Source organism: Lissotriton vulgaris, chromosome 3_1 (genome assembly GCF_964263255.1).
Source record: "Lissotriton vulgaris chromosome 3_1, aLisVul1.2, whole genome shotgun sequence".
In the NCBI taxonomy this organism is placed as follows: domain Eukaryota; kingdom Metazoa; phylum Chordata; class Amphibia; order Caudata; family Salamandridae; genus Lissotriton; species Lissotriton vulgaris.
The window spans coordinates 167,541,521-167,561,420 of record NC_141689.1 but is presented as its reverse complement, the minus strand read 5'-3'; positions in this window follow the sequence as shown (position 1 = coordinate 167,561,420).

Genomic DNA, 19,900 nt, shown 5'->3' with positions numbered 1-19,900 from the left:
CAGAAAGGCACTGTTGCACCTTTTGTTTTTATGGAAAATCTGTGGTTTCAGGAACATGGAGCTGGTGCAGCATGATGTTCTGCATCCTCCAGATAGTTTTAGTTCTTGTGCTAAACACCTAGGGGTATTGAAATGTAAAGTTGCTATTGACTGCTAGCTGCTGGAAGCAGAAATAATTTAAAGGGTTGCTACAAAATGTTTTACACTCTAATTGCATTTATTGTATGTACTATGTATGTGGAGAAGTGTGGCTCACTGGTTAGAGGAGGCAGACCTGGAAGCAGAGGACCAGGGTTCAATTCCCGGCTCGGCAGGGTCTTGAGTCCTAATGATGTCCATGGACTAGACAATTCTCGCTCCGGTGCCCACTCGATTCATGGGTTCACACTCTGCGACTCTGGGCAATAGCTTGCTTAATCTCCACAACGGCCCCTTGCGGCGGGATGCCTGGCTTTCACCTTGCGGATACCCTGCCGGGGTTATCTCACAGGGGAATACCAGGACGGGTTCCCTAAGCAAGCGCTTAGAAACCGCTCGGTGATTTTGCGCTATATAAATTCCTGTACATTTACATTTACATTTACTAGCTTTCAAAGCCATCTATTACTAGAATGTACATACTTGACTATTTTAAAGCTAATTTTCAAAATTATAATTTATTACCTATTATATGTATTATGTGAAAGCTAAATTTGAAAATATTATTTAGTATCTATTTTTTATATGTAGCTGCTTGACAACCTTTTGCTGTGCACTTACAGCTTCTGATTTATGTTCAATATTCAAAGTGATAAAAGTATTTAAAAAATAAAATAAATGGAGACTTTGGTTACATGGACCTTGGACATCAGTTTCTGATCCCAGTCTAGGCAACAGGAGAAATATTGCATACATATCACACACAGCGAGTCTGATCCCCTATATTTGGAATAGAGGAACTGAATGTATCTCAAGACAGGCACCCATGTCGTTGTCGGCACTGCTTTTGGCCTAAAGGAACTACACAAACTATATGCAGAAGCTAGATGGTTGGAATGGGAATATGATCTGATGGGAGAGCTCTAGGAGGAAGACAGGCTCCACACATTGATGAAGCGAAGGCAAGACGGGTTGTGTACCCCGGCCACGTCCTGTAGTTTGTCAGGTTCTAATGGGTGGTCGGCGACTCGGGGCAGGGAATACCTACAGACCACAGAAATCCAAAACATTGAAAAAGATTGTGGTATTGGGATAATGAGTGAGATCCCTGGGCTTAAAATGTAAAGCCTTGCTAAACAGAATAATGCACGTCGGAGTCAAACAAAAATTGATGGGAGACTGTAGCACCCAGAGCATCGACGCGGAGTGGGATAGAATAATGCAAGAGTCCTGGTAGGGGTTGGTGTCATGCCAGCAATCAGTGGTGGGGGAAATGGTCAAAATGGATCTACATCACTCTATACTGTCCCTCTACCCTGCACCAACAAGGAGCAGGCAAATGAAAAGTAGTGTGCCAGGTCTGGGTCTCATTCTTGCTAAATGTAGAATCTCAACTTTTGGCTTCAGGGGTTGGGCCCTGTTTGTGACCTATGGTGTAACATGCTTATTAAATGGATGTTAGCTGAAGGCATTGCAGTCCGTCGTCAGGACAGACAATAAAGTGCCAGAAGACCTTGTAGGTTGGAAAGTGTTGACCAACACCTTAAATAGCCCTCCTGCAAAAGCCAATAGAGACCAGGCTCTTCTCACTCCCCACATCCAACACTCCACCTGCCAGCACTTTTTACGTACTTTGGTGTTGACCACTGAAGCTAAATATATTTTTGCTTTCTGGGCCTTTTGAATGTTTATGTTTATAGGATTTGTAAAGCGTGTGACTACCCTTGGGCATCTCAGCGCTGCGTGAGTCAGAAGTAGGGGCAGTGAACAGTTAGTCTTGTGGGAAGAGCCGTGTCTTGAGTTTTTTCCTGAATTATGCTTTTTTTTGAGTGAGTCGAAGCTCTGGATCTAGACTGTTCCAGAGTGTGGGCATCAGATGGGTGAAAGACCTTCCACCCCATCTGGCTCTTTTTATTGTAGTCGCTTCCATGAGGAATTTTGAGCTCGACCTAAGATGTTGGTGGGGTAGATAGTGGGTGACCAGGTTTTGGATGAGTACAGGGCACCTTCCGTACATGGCACAATGAGCCAAACTTAAGGACTTGAATTTGGTTCTGGCTTGAACCGGGAGCCAATGCAGTTCCTTTAGTGTTGGTTTGACTGATTGACATCTGGGTATGTTCGGTAGTAGTCGTGATGCTGCATTCTGAACAATTTGTAGTCAGTTTGTTACGTACTTGGGAGAACCAAGAAAGAGAGAGTTGCCGTAATCCAGCCTCGAAGTCCCAGAGGCCTGGACCACCGTCCTCCTCGCATCCTCTGGGAGTAGGGATATGATTTTCCTAGTAGTATCCCGAAACAGGTGCCAGATAGTTTTTTGGCCTGTACCTCCATTGTTAGATTCTGGTCCAGCCACATGCCAAGGTTTTTTATGGCTGCCTTGGGCGGAGTGAGTACCCCCCAACTAGTTGGCCACAAAATCTCTGAGCGAGGATTAAATATATTTCCCAGAATCATTAGTTCTGTCTTATCCCCATTTAACTTGAGTCTGCAGTCCGCCACCCAGGATCCAATTTTCTCAAGGCAAGGTACAAGTTGCTGATGATCTGAGTTGAGTGTGTCTGAGATTGAGAATACTAGTTGCGTGTTGTCGTCAAGGAGGAGGGAGAGTGATCAGTCGATCAGACGGGCACCAATTACCACCCAAAACAAGGGGGGAAGGTCCAGTGTGAGCTTGTGCCCGTGCGAGTCACACGTTCAACAAAGGAGAGTGCTGAACTGTTCCTAAAGAAGATTAAACAGACTGGCGTGACCGTAGGTGTGTGTCTTACACCTTTGGGCATCCATTATGTTGGACGTGTTTGCCTCACACACCCGAAAGGGTGTCATGCTTCATCATTGCTCCTCGTCGGGGAGGCGGTGCAATCCCCGACAGGCTCACCAAAGAGAGGGGCTCTTTGGCGTAGATCTTTTTGTCCAACAGCCTATTGGTGAAGTGCGGGTATGTGGGTCAGGGCAGTAAGTTTCCTGAAGAAAAAGTGATTAAAATGTAGCAGGGGGTGCCGGAAAACACTTTATTCTGGTGGTCCCCCTACCGCAGTTAAAAAAGTGGAACTAGCTCGCTGGGTGACGGCAGATTAGGTAGCGTAACCCTAGACGAAACTAGAGTGAGGGTTGGTCAACATGTTTCTCGCCTGGGAAATTTCCCGCGATTCGTCAGGACCTAGTGAAGGTGAAGTTTAAAAGGAAAGAAAGAAAAACATGCTGGTGTCATGTGTTTCGTGTAGTTTTACCTCAGGGGTTAATCCTATGCCTAAACAATGGAGAGAAAAAAAGGCAACAAGGTTAACATTTTTAACATTCTCTTGTAAAGGTATAAAAGGTCACAGCCAAAACAACAACATAGTGCAGTGAAATCGCGGCAGTGTGGGGATATTCACACGACCAAAACATGCCAGTGTTGTCGTCGGGTGTAGTGTATAGTGAACACTCTTCCACACTATGTACGTGAAGGGGGTAGTGTGGTGTGAATTTAAAACCAGTGTTACTAAAAAACCGCAGCAGCAATCTAATGGAGAATACCATGACTATGGAGATGTGAGGGCCAACAGTGGTGGTCGTATGATGTTGACTCACAACTCACCTAATGGTCTTGGACTAATTACCACCTGAGCAGTCGGCGGGTCGGTACAACGGGGTTGTGCCTACAGTTCTGGCTGAGGGAGAGGAAGGAACTGTTAGCTTGGGAAGGAACAAGTAAATGCAACCCCTGAAAGAGGTCAAGGATGTGTTGACTCCGGCAGTGAGTTTGCCAGGGGTTAGAAAGGAGGGGACTGTCTTACCTCAAGCTTCCCGTGTCCGTGCGGAATCACCTACCCATCACCGCCGAGCTCGAATAGGTAAAGACGCTCGGGGCGTGTACTATTTATAGGTGACCGCGTCATAGGGTTGCGCCAGTGGACGCCCACTTGTGTGGATCACGTGTTAACTGGTGGGATGGTGACGGCCATAGTTAAGTGGTGGTAATTAGAGTTGAACTATGGAGCCAAACTTCATTGTGTCAATAATACCCGAGGTACGTAGGGCAGGCAGAAAAACTCACAGGAAGTGGTATAAGGATTGTAATATACAGCATAGCAATGAAAAGGTTATCGTAAAACCAGATGGTAGATGGACGAGACAGACAGTGGCAAGTTTATAGAGAGTGCCAGGGAATATCTTCATTGAGTCCTTGTTTATCTGTAGAGAGGCGGTAGACCCACCTTTGTTCTTTTCGGAAAAGGGCATTCTTGGGGCAGTTAGGACTGGATTCAAGTACCACCCACCTAATTGCGTCTGCGTTGTGATTATTTTCCACATAGTGCTTACACATTTTGGTGTGGGTTTTCTTACGCCGAAAATTGCTGCGGTGTTCAATGATTCGTGTTTTGATTGGGCGGGTTGTCATCCCAATGTATTGAAGACCGCATGGGCATGTTAGCATATATATGCAGTTGGTGGTGTTGCAATTAGTGTGGCCCCGGATTTCCCACTTGAAGGTTTCAGAAAGTTGGATTGTTTTTTGAGGTGTGGTGTATTTACATACCCCGCAAGTGCCGCATGGGTAATGGCCGGTGACGGGAGGTAGATTCCATAGGGTCTGCTGGGTGCATTTCTTTGTCGTTTTAGGTCTAGTGTTAATGAGGATGTCTTTCACGTTTTGTGACCTTTTGAATGCGAACCTGGGTTGTTCAAAGTTCATATCACCTGTGTTAAGGATCCCCCAGTGGCGTTTGATTGTGCTCTTGATTCTGTTAGATATGGGGGTAAAAGTAGTGACACAGGTGATAGGCTGGTTCTCGGTAGGTGTTTTTTCCCGTCTTTCCAGTAGGGCTTCTCTATTATTGTTTCTGGCCCGTTAGTTAGCTTTAGCGACCTCTCTTTTCGGGTAACCTCTGTCAAGTAGATTCCTAGACAGGATGGTGGACTCTTTTTTGTAGTCTGCCACATCACTGCAATTCCGCCTGATACGAAGAAATTGCCCGAAGGGTAAATTAGAGCGTAAAGCTTTAGGGTGGTGGCTTTCGTAATGTAGCAAGCTGTTACGATCTGTGGGCTTCCTGAACATTGTGGTGTTAATTCTCCCCTCCAGCAATTTTATCGTCAGGTCAAGGAAGGCAATCTCATTCGTTGAGGAAGACATAGTAAAATGTAGGTATGGGTTGAGTGTATTAACCCATTCAAAGAAAGCCTCATGCGAATTGGGTGGGCGCGTCCATAGGATGAGGATATCGTCTATGAAACGTCTCCACATTTTGATATTGTCTGCGAAGGGATTCGATTGGTGGTGTATGTGTTTCTCTTCAAAGTCGGCCATGTACAGACATGCCACTGACGGGGCAAAAGTGCTGCCCATCGAAGTCCCTTGGGTCTGATGAAAGTATTTGCCCTTGAACTCAAAGAAATTTTCAGTGAGCGCCAGGGTGGCGCATTCCATGATAAATGAAGGTGGGGTGTTCGAGTTCCACTCCTCCAGTCCTAGCCGTGCCTCTATTACCTCTAGTGTGGCCCTCTGAGGGATGTTGGTATAGAGGGCCTCCACATCTAGAGTAACCAGGAGATCAATGTGCCCCATGTCTTGAAGTGAGTTCAAAAGGCACAAGACATCGGTGGTGTCCTGGATGTAGGAGGGAATGCGTTTCACAAGCGGTTGCAAAAAGTGATCGCAAAACTGCGAGAGTGGTTCCAATACAGAATCAATCCCTGAGACTATAGGTCTCCCAGGTACTGGTCTAGTTCCCTTATGAATTTTGGGCAGTATGTAGAAATATGGCACCCGTGGATCTTTTTTCATAAGGAATTCTGCCTCCTTCTTGCTGATCCATTGCTCGCATTCCGCAGTCTCCACTAAGCCTGTGATAGTAGTTTGTAGGCGTGGGGTAGGATCACTGGGAATGGGAGTGTAATACCGTTGGTCATTCAGTTGCCTTGAACATTCTAGTTCATAATCTGCAGTGTTCATCAGAACTGTGGCGCCTCCCTTGTCAGCTTGTTTTATAGTGATCAGGGGGTCGTCCGACAGTGATTTCAACACCTCCATCTCTTTGCGAGAAATATTGGAGTGTTTTGTTTGTCGATCTAGTGCATCGATGTCTTTGAGTACTGCTTGCTCAAATGTTAGAACCTCATTAGGAACCATCCCATTGTGGGGTGTGAAGGTAGATGGGTTGTGTAGGCCCGAGTCTTCTGTTGGTTCACAGGGCCTACCTTCAAAGAAGGCCTTGAGTCTTACTTTTCTAAAGAAAGACTGGATTTCCCAAGTCTGGTTGAATAGGTCAATTCTGGGTGTGGGAACAAAACCAAGTCCTTTTTGAAGGACTTGTTCCTCGCTTTCTGTAAGGAGGCGATCTGAAAGGTTGACGACAAGGCTCATTTTGGTCCTGACCTGTTCGTGCTCCTTGTGTCCATCCCCTGGGGGCGTGTGTCCTCCCATTGCACTCTCTTCTCTGAGGCGTTGACTCGTTTTCGCCCGCGCCCTCTGCCCCAGCCTCTGCCTAAAAAAGGGGGGCGTGCAGAACCTTGAGGTGCGAAAAAGGGTGGATATTGTGGAGCGAAGGGTGGTTGAAACTGTGGAAATTGTGGGTATTGCCAAAAAGGGGGGCCCATGGGTTGCCCCTGTTGGGGGAAGTTGGGGAAGTTATGGAAGTTCTGTTGACCCCGACCCCTACCTCTTTTAGCCCTCGGTGGCATGTTGGGCATTTCATTTTCGTGGCTGTTCTCGGATCCACTGTTTGAACCCCTCCTAGATGAGGTTGCACTCGAGTCCGAGTTATAATTGGTTCCTGGGGGGACATAGTCTTCTTTGAGGTAAGGATAGACCTTTTCTTTGGAAAACCTTTTTATGTCTTTTTGGTGTTTTGCCACTTTTTGGTTCATAAGGTACTCTTTATGTTCTTCAAAATTGTGGGATAGGTCTTAAGCACTCCTGTTAGTTCTTGTTTAATAATTTGACTGATATCCTTCATCAAATTTATTGTCCTTCTTTTGCGTGCTGCTTGGTAGCTCTGGGCTGCCTGTCCCTGAGATTTAACAAGACTGTTTGGAATTGGTTAGTGGTAACAATATCACAACCATACCAAGCGCACAGCTGATATTTACGTTATTTCCCCCTTTTCAATGATTCTCCTAATTCAGTTTATGTTTTTGATTCTCATATTTTATTCTGAGGTTTTAGTTTCGCATGAATACATTCTATTCTTATTGTTCACTTTGCACAATGTTTTCCAATGCATTAAACTCAAAATCAAAAAAATTTCTTTAGTACATTTGTAACAAATAAACGACGATTGCTGAATTTGTTGGCCCGATGCATTTCGGGACCAGCGTCCCTTCTTCGGGGGCCTCTGTGAAAGAAATAATATGTCAATTACTTTCTGCTATCTATACTTAAATGTGCCACTACTCACGATCAAGTACCACACTCCATTGTGTTAATCAATTCCTAACTCTCAATTCATTATAACAAACAATGTCAGCAAAAATGCATGATATGACCACACTCCATTGTGTTAATCAATTCATAACTCTAAATACATTATAACAAACAATGTTAGAAAAAATGCATGATATGACAAATCATGATGTTGTTATCTGGGGTTAAATTGAATACAGTGATGACAAAACTCATATCTGTTCATTTCCTGCTGTGTATTTAAATTCACTGCACAAACATTAATTGTCCATTGGTTACTCATATGGTGAAAAAACTCACTCACGTGTGTGTTTGCAATCGTCTATGTTAACCTCATATTCTAGATGATGGGGCTGAACCGAATTCCTATTCTGTAATAAACAAAGAGCAACATCCATAAGGGACTCTGTACTGTTGTGTTGATTTGATTCATGACGGTTAAAGTAAACAGAAATTTACCTCCTTTTCGTAATTTAGAACCGCGTATCTGAAAAGCAATGTAAAACCCATATTAAGTACCGGGTCTTGAAGAGGGCAATAGGGCTAGATGTTGCCGATTTAAACTCATTTGCGCTTACCGGTGGTTTTAAGAAACGTGTTCGAAGAAAGTCCTCCTTGGCTCTGCCTCTCAATCGGTGAGTGAAACTGACGGACTCGCGGGATTGGTTTAAATTGACGCGTTAACTGGGTGTCGCGTAAGTCAAAGACGGACTATACCTTCCATCGGCCATGTTTAAATGGTCTAAATACGGCGGAATGCTACCAGTTTAAATTAACGCGATAACTGGGTATCGCGTAAGTCAAAGACGGACTATACCTTACAGTTGCGGTATATCGGCCATATTAGAATGGTCTAAATTCGACGAGAATACTGCCAGTTATAATGATTGTATAAGAAAAAACAGGCGAAGAGATAAAATTCATGCTCTCTTCTAAATAAACATCTAGTGAGAGATGTAAACAACTGTATGCTGCAAGAACAACTGTGAACGATCATGGAGTAAAGTTAACTCCTATATTTATTTGAAAAAACGGGGTGTGGACATGGTAAATGACGTGTCATCCATGTTAAAAGAAGGGAATAGTAAAGATTCCTGATTCTGAATTTTAAATGTGTTTCTGTGTTTTTAGGGAGTATGTTCAAATAAAAATACGGGCAATCTGGTTATAAGTTGTTTCCATGTACCTGTAATTGTGAAGCCATACTACAACACAATGTAGCATCAATACAGTGTAGTACTTGTATAAAACACAGTGTAAAAGATATGATACTTGCAATAATCAATCGACAATCTTGAGGTTTGCAATATATAGCCCAATTCCTAGTGGAAGATTTATAATCATTACATCATTTCCCTGAATTGGTTAGTTGAATCAATACAATGTTGTGCTAGTATAAAACACAGAATAAGAGATATGATGCTTACAAAAATCAATCAACAGTCTTGAAATGTACAATATATAGCCCAAGTCCTTGTAAAAGATTTCTAATCATTACATCATTTCCCTGGCTAGGTTGGCGGCTGTCTTAGCATCCAGATATCCTGATCATATCCCCATTGGGTTAGTTCCATATTATTCATTATGATCATAGAAAGCATCCTAGATCTAATTTATCATTTAGACCCATTGGTTCCATTGTTTGGAATTTTTTGATTAGCATGACTTCCCTTTGGGATAAGAGTTTCTGACAGTCCGTTCCTTCTCTTAGGTTGATTTTTTCTAGGGCCATGAATCGAACTTGTGAAATGTTATGATTATTAGATATCCAGTGGGCTGCTAAGTTAGATTTCATGTTTTTGTTCCGTATCATGCTTTTGTGTTCTCCTATCCTTATTTTTAACTTCCTCTCTGTTTTGCCTATGTACATTAGGCCGCATGGGCATTTTATACAATACAATACAAAGTTTGAGTTGCAGTCAGCAGTGAATTTAAGTTTGATTTTTTCTCTAGTTCTGGGGTGGGTTACAAAGTCCTGTTGCATAACGTTGTTGCAGTGAACACAGTTGTTGCACTTGCGCATCCCTTTGTGATCGGTGTTGTCTGGTTTCTTCATCATTTTTAGGTGTTCTTGCAAATTGTGGCTTCTGGTGTATGCAAATAATGGCTTGGAGTCAAAGATATTATGAAAATCTTCGTCATTTTCTAGAAGTTCCCACCTTTTACTGATGATTTTCCTGATGCTAACAGCTCGTGTTGAGAATTTAGATACAAACACACTACGGTTGGTGCTGGTAGTTTTGTTTTTGCTTATCAGTAAATTCTCACGCTTAATCGCCTTAATGCGTGTTTCAGCTTTCTCTATGCATTTGGTAGGGTAACCTCGTTCCGTGAATCTTTTCTTGAGTCTTTGCAAGTCCTCATCATGTGCTTCTGGGGTGGAACATATTCTTTTGCTCCGTATCATTTGAGAAAACAGCAGATTTTCAATAAGTTTGGGAGAGTGAAAGCTCTGGTACAGTAAAGTATTGTTTCTGTCAGTCGGTTTCACATAAGTTTTGGTGGAAAATGTTTTTTCTTGTTTTGTTATTTTAACATCCAGGAATGTTATTTCTGTGGAGCTGATTGAGTGTGTAAATTGAATTCTGGCGTTTTTTTCATTTAACTCCTTAATGTTTTGCTGCAGGTTTTCACAAGAATCATCCCAGATTAAAACAATATCGTCGATGAAACGTTTGTATAGGATTAGGTGATTGGACCATTTAATATCTGAGAAGATGTGCAGTTCTTCGAATTGGGCCATGAAAATATTTGCGTAGGTTGGCGCCCCTCCAAATCCCATGCTTGTTCCACTTATTTGTAGAAAAAAGTCCTCTTTGTATTTAAAGTAACTGTGTTGCAGACAGAATGTCAAGAGCTCTAGAAGTAGAATTTGATTGGCGCCTATGTTTTCCATCTGTAATAAAGCCCATTCTATTGCTTCAATACCTTCTTTCAAGGGAATTGACGTGTACAGAGATGTTACGTCGATCGTGCACATAATCCAATGTTGACTGTTATTGAGATCCAAATTGTTGAGCTGATTCAGAAAATCTGTAGTATCTTTAATGGTGGTTTTCCAGTTTAAGACAAATTTCTGAAGAAAGAAATCAATATAAGTGCCCAATGGTTCAAATAACGATCCTACACCTGAGACGATGGGTCTAAAGGGAGGGTCGTATAAGTTCTTGTGTACTTTAGGTAACATGTACAAATGCGGTCTCTTTGGGTTTTGTTTGGTCACAAATTGTTCTGTTTTAGTGGAAATCCAATCCATATCTTTGGCATGATTCAAGATTTTTCCAAGAGTTTGCATTATTTCTTGAGTTGGGTCTTTCTCCAAACGCAGATAGGTGGTTTCATCGGCTAGATGTTCCATGACCTTCTTGTTGTAATGTTCAGTGTTCATTATGATGAGGGCTCCCCCTTTGTCTGCTCGTTGGAACGTTAATTCCTTCTGGTTGGATAATTTTTGAAGTATGTTTCTTTCTTTTTTTGAAAAATTAGTTTTCTGCTTGACTTGAAAGTCGAGTTTGTGAATATCCAACAAAACTAGTTTTTCAAATAAATCCAATGTCTTGTGGGAAACTGGAGCTACGAAGTTGCTTTTAGGTTTGAATTCCACGTATTCCTTACTGGCTGGGGGTTGTTGTTCAATGATGACGTTGGCAAAAAAGTGTTTTAATCTGATGTTTCTCATGAACTTGTAGAATGCTATTTCTGTTTCAGCCAGATTAGATTGATATGTGGGGACAAAGGAAGTGCCTTTATCCAAAACTTTCATTTGTTGGTTTGTCAATTGTGTAGATGAGATGTTGATCACTATACTCTCCCGCTGCGTAGGTTGGGTTTGGTTTTTTCTTTTGGTTTTTCCTCTCCTGGTTTTTGTTGGTTTCCTCCCGCTTTTGCAGTTGGGTCCGGAGCTTTTGGTGCCTGTTGGCCCTGTTCTAAAAAAGCCTCCGTGGTCGTTATTGTAGATGGTGTAACTACTGTTGTCAGTGGTGTAGCTGATGTTGTTGCTGTTTCTTTATCTGTGCTTGATGTTTCTTTTCTTTGTACTGGAGCTCTGGAAGTAGATATATCTCCGTCAGACACTACACTCTCTTCGTATGAGGTAAATTGTTTTTTCGAAGTTGGGCGACGTTGTGCATACATTTCTGCCCATGTGTACACTTCGTTTAAACGGTAATCAATGGTGTCCCGTTTAAATTTTCCTAATTTCCTTTCTTGCAAGTCTTTCTCATAGCTTTCCAATTTTTTGTTCATTAAATCCAATTCATTCTGCCATTCTTCTCCGTCCATGCGTTTAGATAGGTCTTGTTGTAAATTGAATATCTCTTCTTTAAGTTCTTTAATGCTTTTGGATAATTCCTCCACGATTAGTAAAATGAGGTCTAGTGAGCATTTGTTTAACACCGCGTACCATCTGTCCATGAAGTTTTTGTTGTGCTGGAGTCGAAACAAAAGAGGTTTAATTGCAAGTCTCAAGCCTCTAGGGATACGTTGATTTTTATGATATTGGATTAATGTTGATGCGTGGAGTCTTTGATTAAGTTCACGACGCATGATGAATTCCAGTTGTCTTAGTTGTTGAATTGTGGAGCCTTGGTGGGACTCAAAGGATTTCGTGGCTTTTATAAGTGAATAGATTTCTGCCGCTTGTTGATCTGTATATGTTTTAGTATCAGCGCGATTTCCAGTAGTACTTGCTATACTTTCAAAGGTTGCCATGTTGGGTGCTCAGACCTGTTGTTAGGCAGTGACTGCGAATGATATTCAAAATTGTGGGATAGGTCTTAAGCACTCCTGTTAGTTCTTGTTTAATAATTTGACTGATATCCTTAATCAAATTTACTGTCCTTCTTTTGCGTGCTGCTTGGTAGCTCTGGGCTGCCTGTCCCTGAGATTTAACAAGACTGTTTAGAATTGGTTAGTGGTAACAATATCACAACCATACCAAGCGCACAGCTGATATTTACGTTATTTCCCCCTTTTCAATGATTCTCCTAATTCAGTTTATGTTTTTGATTCTCATATTTTATTCTGAGGTTTTAGTTTCGCATGAATACATTCTATTCTTATTGTTCACTTTGCACAATGTTTTCCAATGCATTAAACTCAAAATCAAAAGAATTTCTTTAGTACATTTGTAACAAATAAACGACGCAGTATGTTCTGCCATTTCTTTATTCAATTCGGCCAATTTGGTCTTGAAACCTGTATTCTGAGCCGCAGTCTTCAAAGCAGCCTCGGCCGCTTGAATGCGGACTAGGAGGGCATCTGCTAGTCGTTTTGCAGTATTCACGATGAGGATGAGAAGGTCATGGGTGCACTTCCACGACACTTGAGACCACTCGACTTTGAACTGTCCATCTTCCCAGAAAATTCTGGGGAAGTTCTAAACTATCAGGCCATTGGGAGCAGTTTTGGCTTTGAAGTATTCAGCCATCATCGTCCCGTGTATTGTGATTCTTATCCATTCCCGTTTGAGATCTGCCAAGGATTGCCACTCTGTAGTATTGCTCACTGAGGCTGTCTCTACGTCTGTACCGAAGAGTGATGGAGTTCTCATAATTGCCGCTGCGTCTTCTTCCCCGAAACTTAATCCTTGACTTTCCATATTGGTAGAGTCAAGGGACGTGTTCCTGGTCGAAGAGGGATCCTTCAAATGAAGGATGGTAGAGAGGACTGAAAAGAAAGGTACGATACCCACTAGGGGGTATGGTGCGTGACTAACCAGTATGGTATAAAAGTCACTGAGGTGGGGGCTATGAATAATCTAACCCACCAGGAATGAGCTCCCACGGTTCGCACCGTGCATAAGCAGTCGTCAAGGAGGAGGGAGAGAGATCAGTCGATCAGACGGGCACCAATTACCACCCAAAACAAGGGGGGAAGGTCCAGTGTCAGCTTGTGCCCATGCAAGTCACACGTTCAACAAAGGAGAGTGCTGAACTGTTCCTAAAGAAGATTAAACAGACTGGCGTGACCATAGGTGTGTGTCTTACACCTTTGGGCATCCATTATGTTGGACGTGTTTGCCTCACACACCCGAAAGGGTGTCATGCTTCATCATAGGCGTTGCTCCTCGTCGGGGAGGCGGTGCAATCCCCGACGGGCTCACCTCAGAGCGGGGCTCTTTGGCGGAGATCTTTTTGTCCAACAGCCTATTGGTGAAGTGCGGGTATGTGGGTCAGGGCAGTAAGTTTCCTGAAGAAAAAGTGATTAAAATGTAGCAGGGGGTCCCGGAAAACACTTTATTCTGGTGGTCCCCCTACCGCAGTTAAAAAAGTGGAACTAGCTCGCTGGGTGACGGCAGATTAGGTAGCGTAACCCTAGACGAGACTAGAGTGAGGGTTGGTCAACATGTTTCTCGCCTGGGAAATTTCCCGCGATTCGTCAGGACCTAGTGAAGGTGAAGTTTAAAAGGAAAGAAAGAAAAACATGCTGGTGTCATGTGTTTCGTGTAGTTTTACCTCAGGGGTTAATCCTATGCCTAAACAATGGAGAAAAAAAAAAAGGCAACAAGGTTAACATTTTTCACATTCTCTTGTAAAGGTATAAAAGGTCACAGCCAAAACAACAACATAGTGCAGTGAAATCGCGGCAGTGTGGGGATATTCACACGACCAAAACATGCCAGTGTTGTCGTCGGGTGTAGTGTATAGTGAACACTCTTCCACACTATGTACGTGAAGGGGGTAGTGTGGTGTGAATTTAAAACCAGTGTTACTTAAAAACCGCAGCAGCAATCTAATGGAGAATACCATGACTATGGAGATGTGAGGGCCAACAGTGGTGGTGGTATGATGTTGACTCACAACTCACCTAATGGTCTTGGACTAATTACCACCTGAGCAGTCGGCGGGTCGGTACAACGGGGTTGTGCCTACAGTTCTGGCTGAGGGAGAGGAAGGAACTGTTAGCTTGGGAAGGAACAAGTAAATGCAACCCCTAAAAGAGGTCAAGGATGTGTTGACTCCGGCAGTGAGTTTGCCAGGGGTTAGAAAGGAGGGGACTGTCTTACCTCAAGCTTCCCGTGTCCGTGCGGAATCACCTACCCATCACCGCCGAGCTCGAATAGGTAAAGACGCTCGGGGGCGTGTACTATTTATAGGTGACCGCGTCATAGGGTTGCGCCAGTGGACGCCCACTGTGTGGATCACGTGTTAACTGGTGGGATGGTGACGGCCATAGTTAAGTGGTGGTAATTAGAGTTGAACTATGGAGCCAAACTTCATTGTGTCAATAATACCAGAGGTACGTAGGGCAGGCAGAAAAACTCACAGGAAGTGGTATAAGGATTGTAATATACAGCATAGCAATGAAAAGGTTATCGTAAAACCAGATGGTAGATGGACGATTGATTCTGTATTGGAACCACTCTAGCAGTTTTGCGATCACTTTTTGCAACCGCTTGTGAAACGCATTCCCTCCTACATCCAGGACACCACCGATGTCTTGCGCCTTTTGAACTCACTCCAAGACATGGGGCACATTGATCTCCTGGTTACTCTAGATGTGGAGGCCCTCTATACCAACATCCCTCAGAGGGCCACACTAGAGGTAATATAGGCACGGCTAGGACTGGAGGAGTGGAACTCGAACACCCCACCTTCATTTATCATGGAATGCGCCACCCTGGCGCTCACTGAAAATTTCTTTGAGTTCAAGGGCAAATACTTTCATCAGACCCAAGGGACTTCGATGGGCAGCACTTTTGCCCCGTCAGTGGCATGTCTGTACATGGCCGACTTTGAAGAGAAACACATACACCACCAATCGAATCCCTTTGCAGACAATATCAAAATGTGGAGACGTTTCATAGACGATATCGTCATCCTATGGACGGGCCCACCCAATTCGCATGAGGCTTTCTTTGAATGGGTTAATACACTCAACCCATACCTACATTTTACTATGTCTTCCTCAACGAATGAGATTGCCTTCCTTGACCTGACGATAAAATTGCTGGAGGGGAGAATTAACACCACAATGTTCAGGAAGCCCACAGATCGTAACAGCTTGCTACATTACGAAAGCCACCACCCTAAAGCTTTACGCTCTAATTTACCCTTCGGGCAATTTCTTCGTATCAGGCGGAATTGCAGTGATGTGGCAGACTACAAAAAAGAGTCCACCATCCTGTCTAGGAATCTACTTGACAGAGGTTACCCAAAAAGAGAGGTCGCTAAAGCTAACAAACGGGCCAGAAACAATAATAGAGAAGCCCTACTGGAAAGAAGGGAAAAAACACCTACCGAGAACCAGCCTATCACCTGTGTCACTACTTTTACCCCCATATCTAACAGAATCAAGAGCACAATCAAACGCCACTGGGGGATCCTTAACACAGGTGATATGAACTTTGAACAACCCAGGTTCGCATTCAAAAGGTCACAAAACGTGAAAGACATCCTCATTAACACTAGACCTAAAACGACAAAGAAATGCACCCAGCAGACCCTATGGAATCTAACTCCCGTCACCGGCCATTACCCATGCGGCACTTGCGGGGTATGTAAATACACCACACCTCAAAAAACAATCCAACTTTCTGAAACCTTCAAGTGGGAAATCCGGGGCCACACTAATTGCAACACCACCAACTGCATATATATGCTAACATGCCCATGCGGTCTTCAATACATTGGGATGACAACCCGCCCAATCAAAACACGAATCATTGAACACCGCAGCAATTTTCGGTGTAAGAAAACCCACACCAAAATGTGTAAGCACTATGTGGAAAATAATCACAACGCAGACTCAATTAGGTGGGTGGTACTTGAATCCAGTCCTAACTGCCCCAAGAATGCCCTTTTCCGAAAAGAACAAAGGTGGGTCCACCGCCTCTCTACAGATAAACAAGGACTCAATGAAGATATTCCCTGGCACTCTCTATAAACTAGCCACTGTCTGTCTCGTCCATCTACCATCTGGTTTTACGATAACCTTTTCATTGCTATGCTGTATATTACAATCCTTATACCACTTCCTGTGAGTTTTTCTGCCTGCCCTACGTACCTCGGGTATTATTGACACAATGAAGTTTGGCTCCATAGTTCAACTCTAATTACCACCACTTAACTATGGCCGTCACCATCCCACCAGTTAACACGTGATCCACACAGTGGGCGTCCACTGGCGCAACCCTATGACGCGGTCACCTATAAATAGTACACGCCCCCGAGCCTCTTTACCTATTCGAGCTCGGCGGTGATGGGTAGGTGATTCCGCACGGACACGGGAAGCTTGAGGTAAGACAGTCCCCTCCTTTCTAACCCCTGGCAAACTCACTGCCGGAGTCAACACATCCTTGACCTCTTTCAGGGGTTGCATTTACTTGTTCCTTCCCAAGCTAACAGTTCCTTCCTCTCCCTCAGCCAGAACTGTAGGCACAACCCCGTTGTACCGACCCGCCGACTGCTCAGGTGGTAATTAGTCCAAGACCATTAGGTGAGTTGTGAGTCAACATCATACCACCACCACTGTTGGCCCTCACATCTCCATAGTCATGGTATTCTCCATTAGATTGCTGCTGCGGTTTTTTAGTAACACTGGTTTTAAATTCACACCACACTACCCCCTTCACGTACATAGTGTGGAAGAGTGTTCACTATACACTACACCCGACGACAACACTGGCATGTTTTGGTCGTGTGAATATCCCCACACTGCCGCGATTTCACTGCACTATGTTGTTGTTTTGGCTGTGACCTTTTATACCTTTACAAGAGAATGTTAAAAATGTTAACCTTGTTGCTTTTTTTTTTTTTCTCCATTGTTTAGGCATAGGATTAACCCCTGAGGTAAAACTACACGAAACACATGACACCAGCATGTTTTTCTTTCTTTCCTTTTAAACTTCACCTTCACTAGGTCCTGACAAATCGCGGGAAATTTCCCAGGCGAGAAACATGTTGACCAACCCTCACTCTAGTCTCGTCTAGGGTTACGCTACCTAATCTGCCGGACAACCAACAGAGCTAGTTCCACTTTTTTAACTAAGGTAGGGGGACCACCAGAATAAAGTGTTTTCCGGGACCCCCTGCTACATTTTAATCACTTTTTCTTCAGGAAACTTACTGCCCTGACCCACATACCCGCACTTCACCAATAGGCTGTTGGACAAAAAGATCTCCGCCAAAGAGCCCCTCTCTGAGGTGAGCCCGTCGGGGATTGCACCGCCTCTCCGACGAGGAGCAACGCCTATGATGAAGCATGACACCCTTTCGGGTGTGTGAGGCAAACACGTCCAACATAATGGATGCCCAAAGGTGTAAGACACACACCTACGGTCACGCCAGTCTGTTTAATCTTCTTTAGGAACAGTTCAGCACTCTCCTTTGTTGAACGTGTGACTCGCACAAGCACAAGCTGACACTGGACCTTCCCCCCTTGTTTTGGGTGGTAATTGGTGCCCGTCTGATCGACTGATCTCTCTCCCTCCTCCTTGACGACTGCTTATGCACGGTGCGAACCGTGGGAGCTCATTCCTGGCGGGTTAGATTACTCATATCCCCCACCTCAGTGACTTTTATACCATACTGGTTAGTCACGCACCATACCCCCTAGTGGGTATCGTACCTTTCTTTTCAGTCCTCTCTACCATCCTTCATTTGAAGGATCCCTCTTCGACCAGGAACACGTCCCTTGACTCTACCAATATGGAAGGTCAAGGATTAAGTTTCGGGGAAGAAGACGCAGCGGCAATTATGAGAACTCCATCACTCTTTGGTATAGACGTAGAGACAGCCTCAGTGAGCAATACTACCGAGTGGCAATCCTTGGCAGATCTCAAACGGGAATGGATAAGAATCACAATACACGGGACGATGATGGCTGAATACTTCAAAGCCAAAATTGCTCCCAATGGCTTGATAGTTAGGAACTTCCCCAGAATTTTCTGGGAAGATGGACAGTTCAAAGTCGAGTGGTCTCAAGTGTCGTGGAAGTGCACCCATGACCTTCTCATCCTCATCGTGAATACTGCAAAACGACTAGCAGATGCCCTCCTAGTCCGCATTCAAGCGGCCGAGGCTGCTTTGAAGACTGCGGCTCAGAATACAGGTTTCAAGACCAAATTGGCCGAATTGAATAAAGAAATGGCAGAACATAAAGAGTACCTTATGAACCAAAAAGTGGCAAAACTCCAAAAAGACATAAAAAGGTTTTCCAAAGAAAAGGTCTATCCTTACCTCAAAGAAGACTATGTCCCCCCAGGAACCAATTATAACTCGGACTCGAGTGCAACCTCATCTAGGAGGGGTTCAAACAGTGGATCCGAGAACAGCCACGAAAATGAAATGCCCAACATGCCACCGAGGGCTAAAAGAGGTAGGGGTCGGGGTCAACAGAACTTCCATAACTTCCCCAACTTCCCCCAACAGGGGCAACCCATGGGCCCCCCTTTTTGGCAATACCCACAATTTCCACAGTTTCAACCACCCTTCGCTCCACAATATCCACCCTTTTTCGCACCTCAAGGTTCTGCACGCCCCCCTTTTTTAGGCAGAGGCTGGGGCAGAGGGCGCGGGCGAAAACGAGGCAACGCCTCAGAGAAGAGAGTGCAATGGGAGGACACAGGCCCCAGGGGATGGACACAAGGAGCACGAACAGGTCAGGACCAAAATGAGCCTTGTCGTCAACCTTTCAGATCGCCTCCTTACAGAAAGCGAGGAACAAGTCCTTCAAAAAGGACTTGGTTTTGTTCCCACACCCAGAATTGACCTATTCAACCAGACCAGGGAAATCCAGTCTTTCTTTAGAAAAGTAAGACTCAAGGCCTTCTTTGAAGGTAGGCCCTGTGAACCAACAGAAGACTCGGGCCTACACAACCCATCTACCTTCACACCCCACAATGGGATGGTTCCTAATGAGGTTCTAACATTTGAGCAAGCAGTACTCAAAGACATCGATGCACTAGATCGACAAACAAAACACTCCAATATTTCTCGCAAAGAGATGGAGGTGTTGAAATCACTGTCGGACGACCCCCTGATCACTATAAAACAAGCTGACAAGGGAGGCGCCACAGTTCTGATGAACACTGCAGATTATGAACTAGAATGTTCAAGGCAACTGAATGACCAACGATATTACACTCCCATTCCCAGTGATCCTACCCCACGCCTACAAACTACTATCACAGGTTTAGTGGAGACTGCGGAATGGGAGCAATGGATCAGCAAGAAGGAGGCAGAATTCCTTATGAAAAAAGATCCAAGGGTGCCATATTTCTACATACTGCCCAAAATTCATAAGGGAACTAGACCAGTACCTGGGAGACCTATAGTCTCAGGGATTGATTCTGTATTGGAACCACTCTCGCAGTTTTGCGATCACTTTTTGCAACCGCTTGTGAAACGCATTCCCTCCTACATCCAGGAC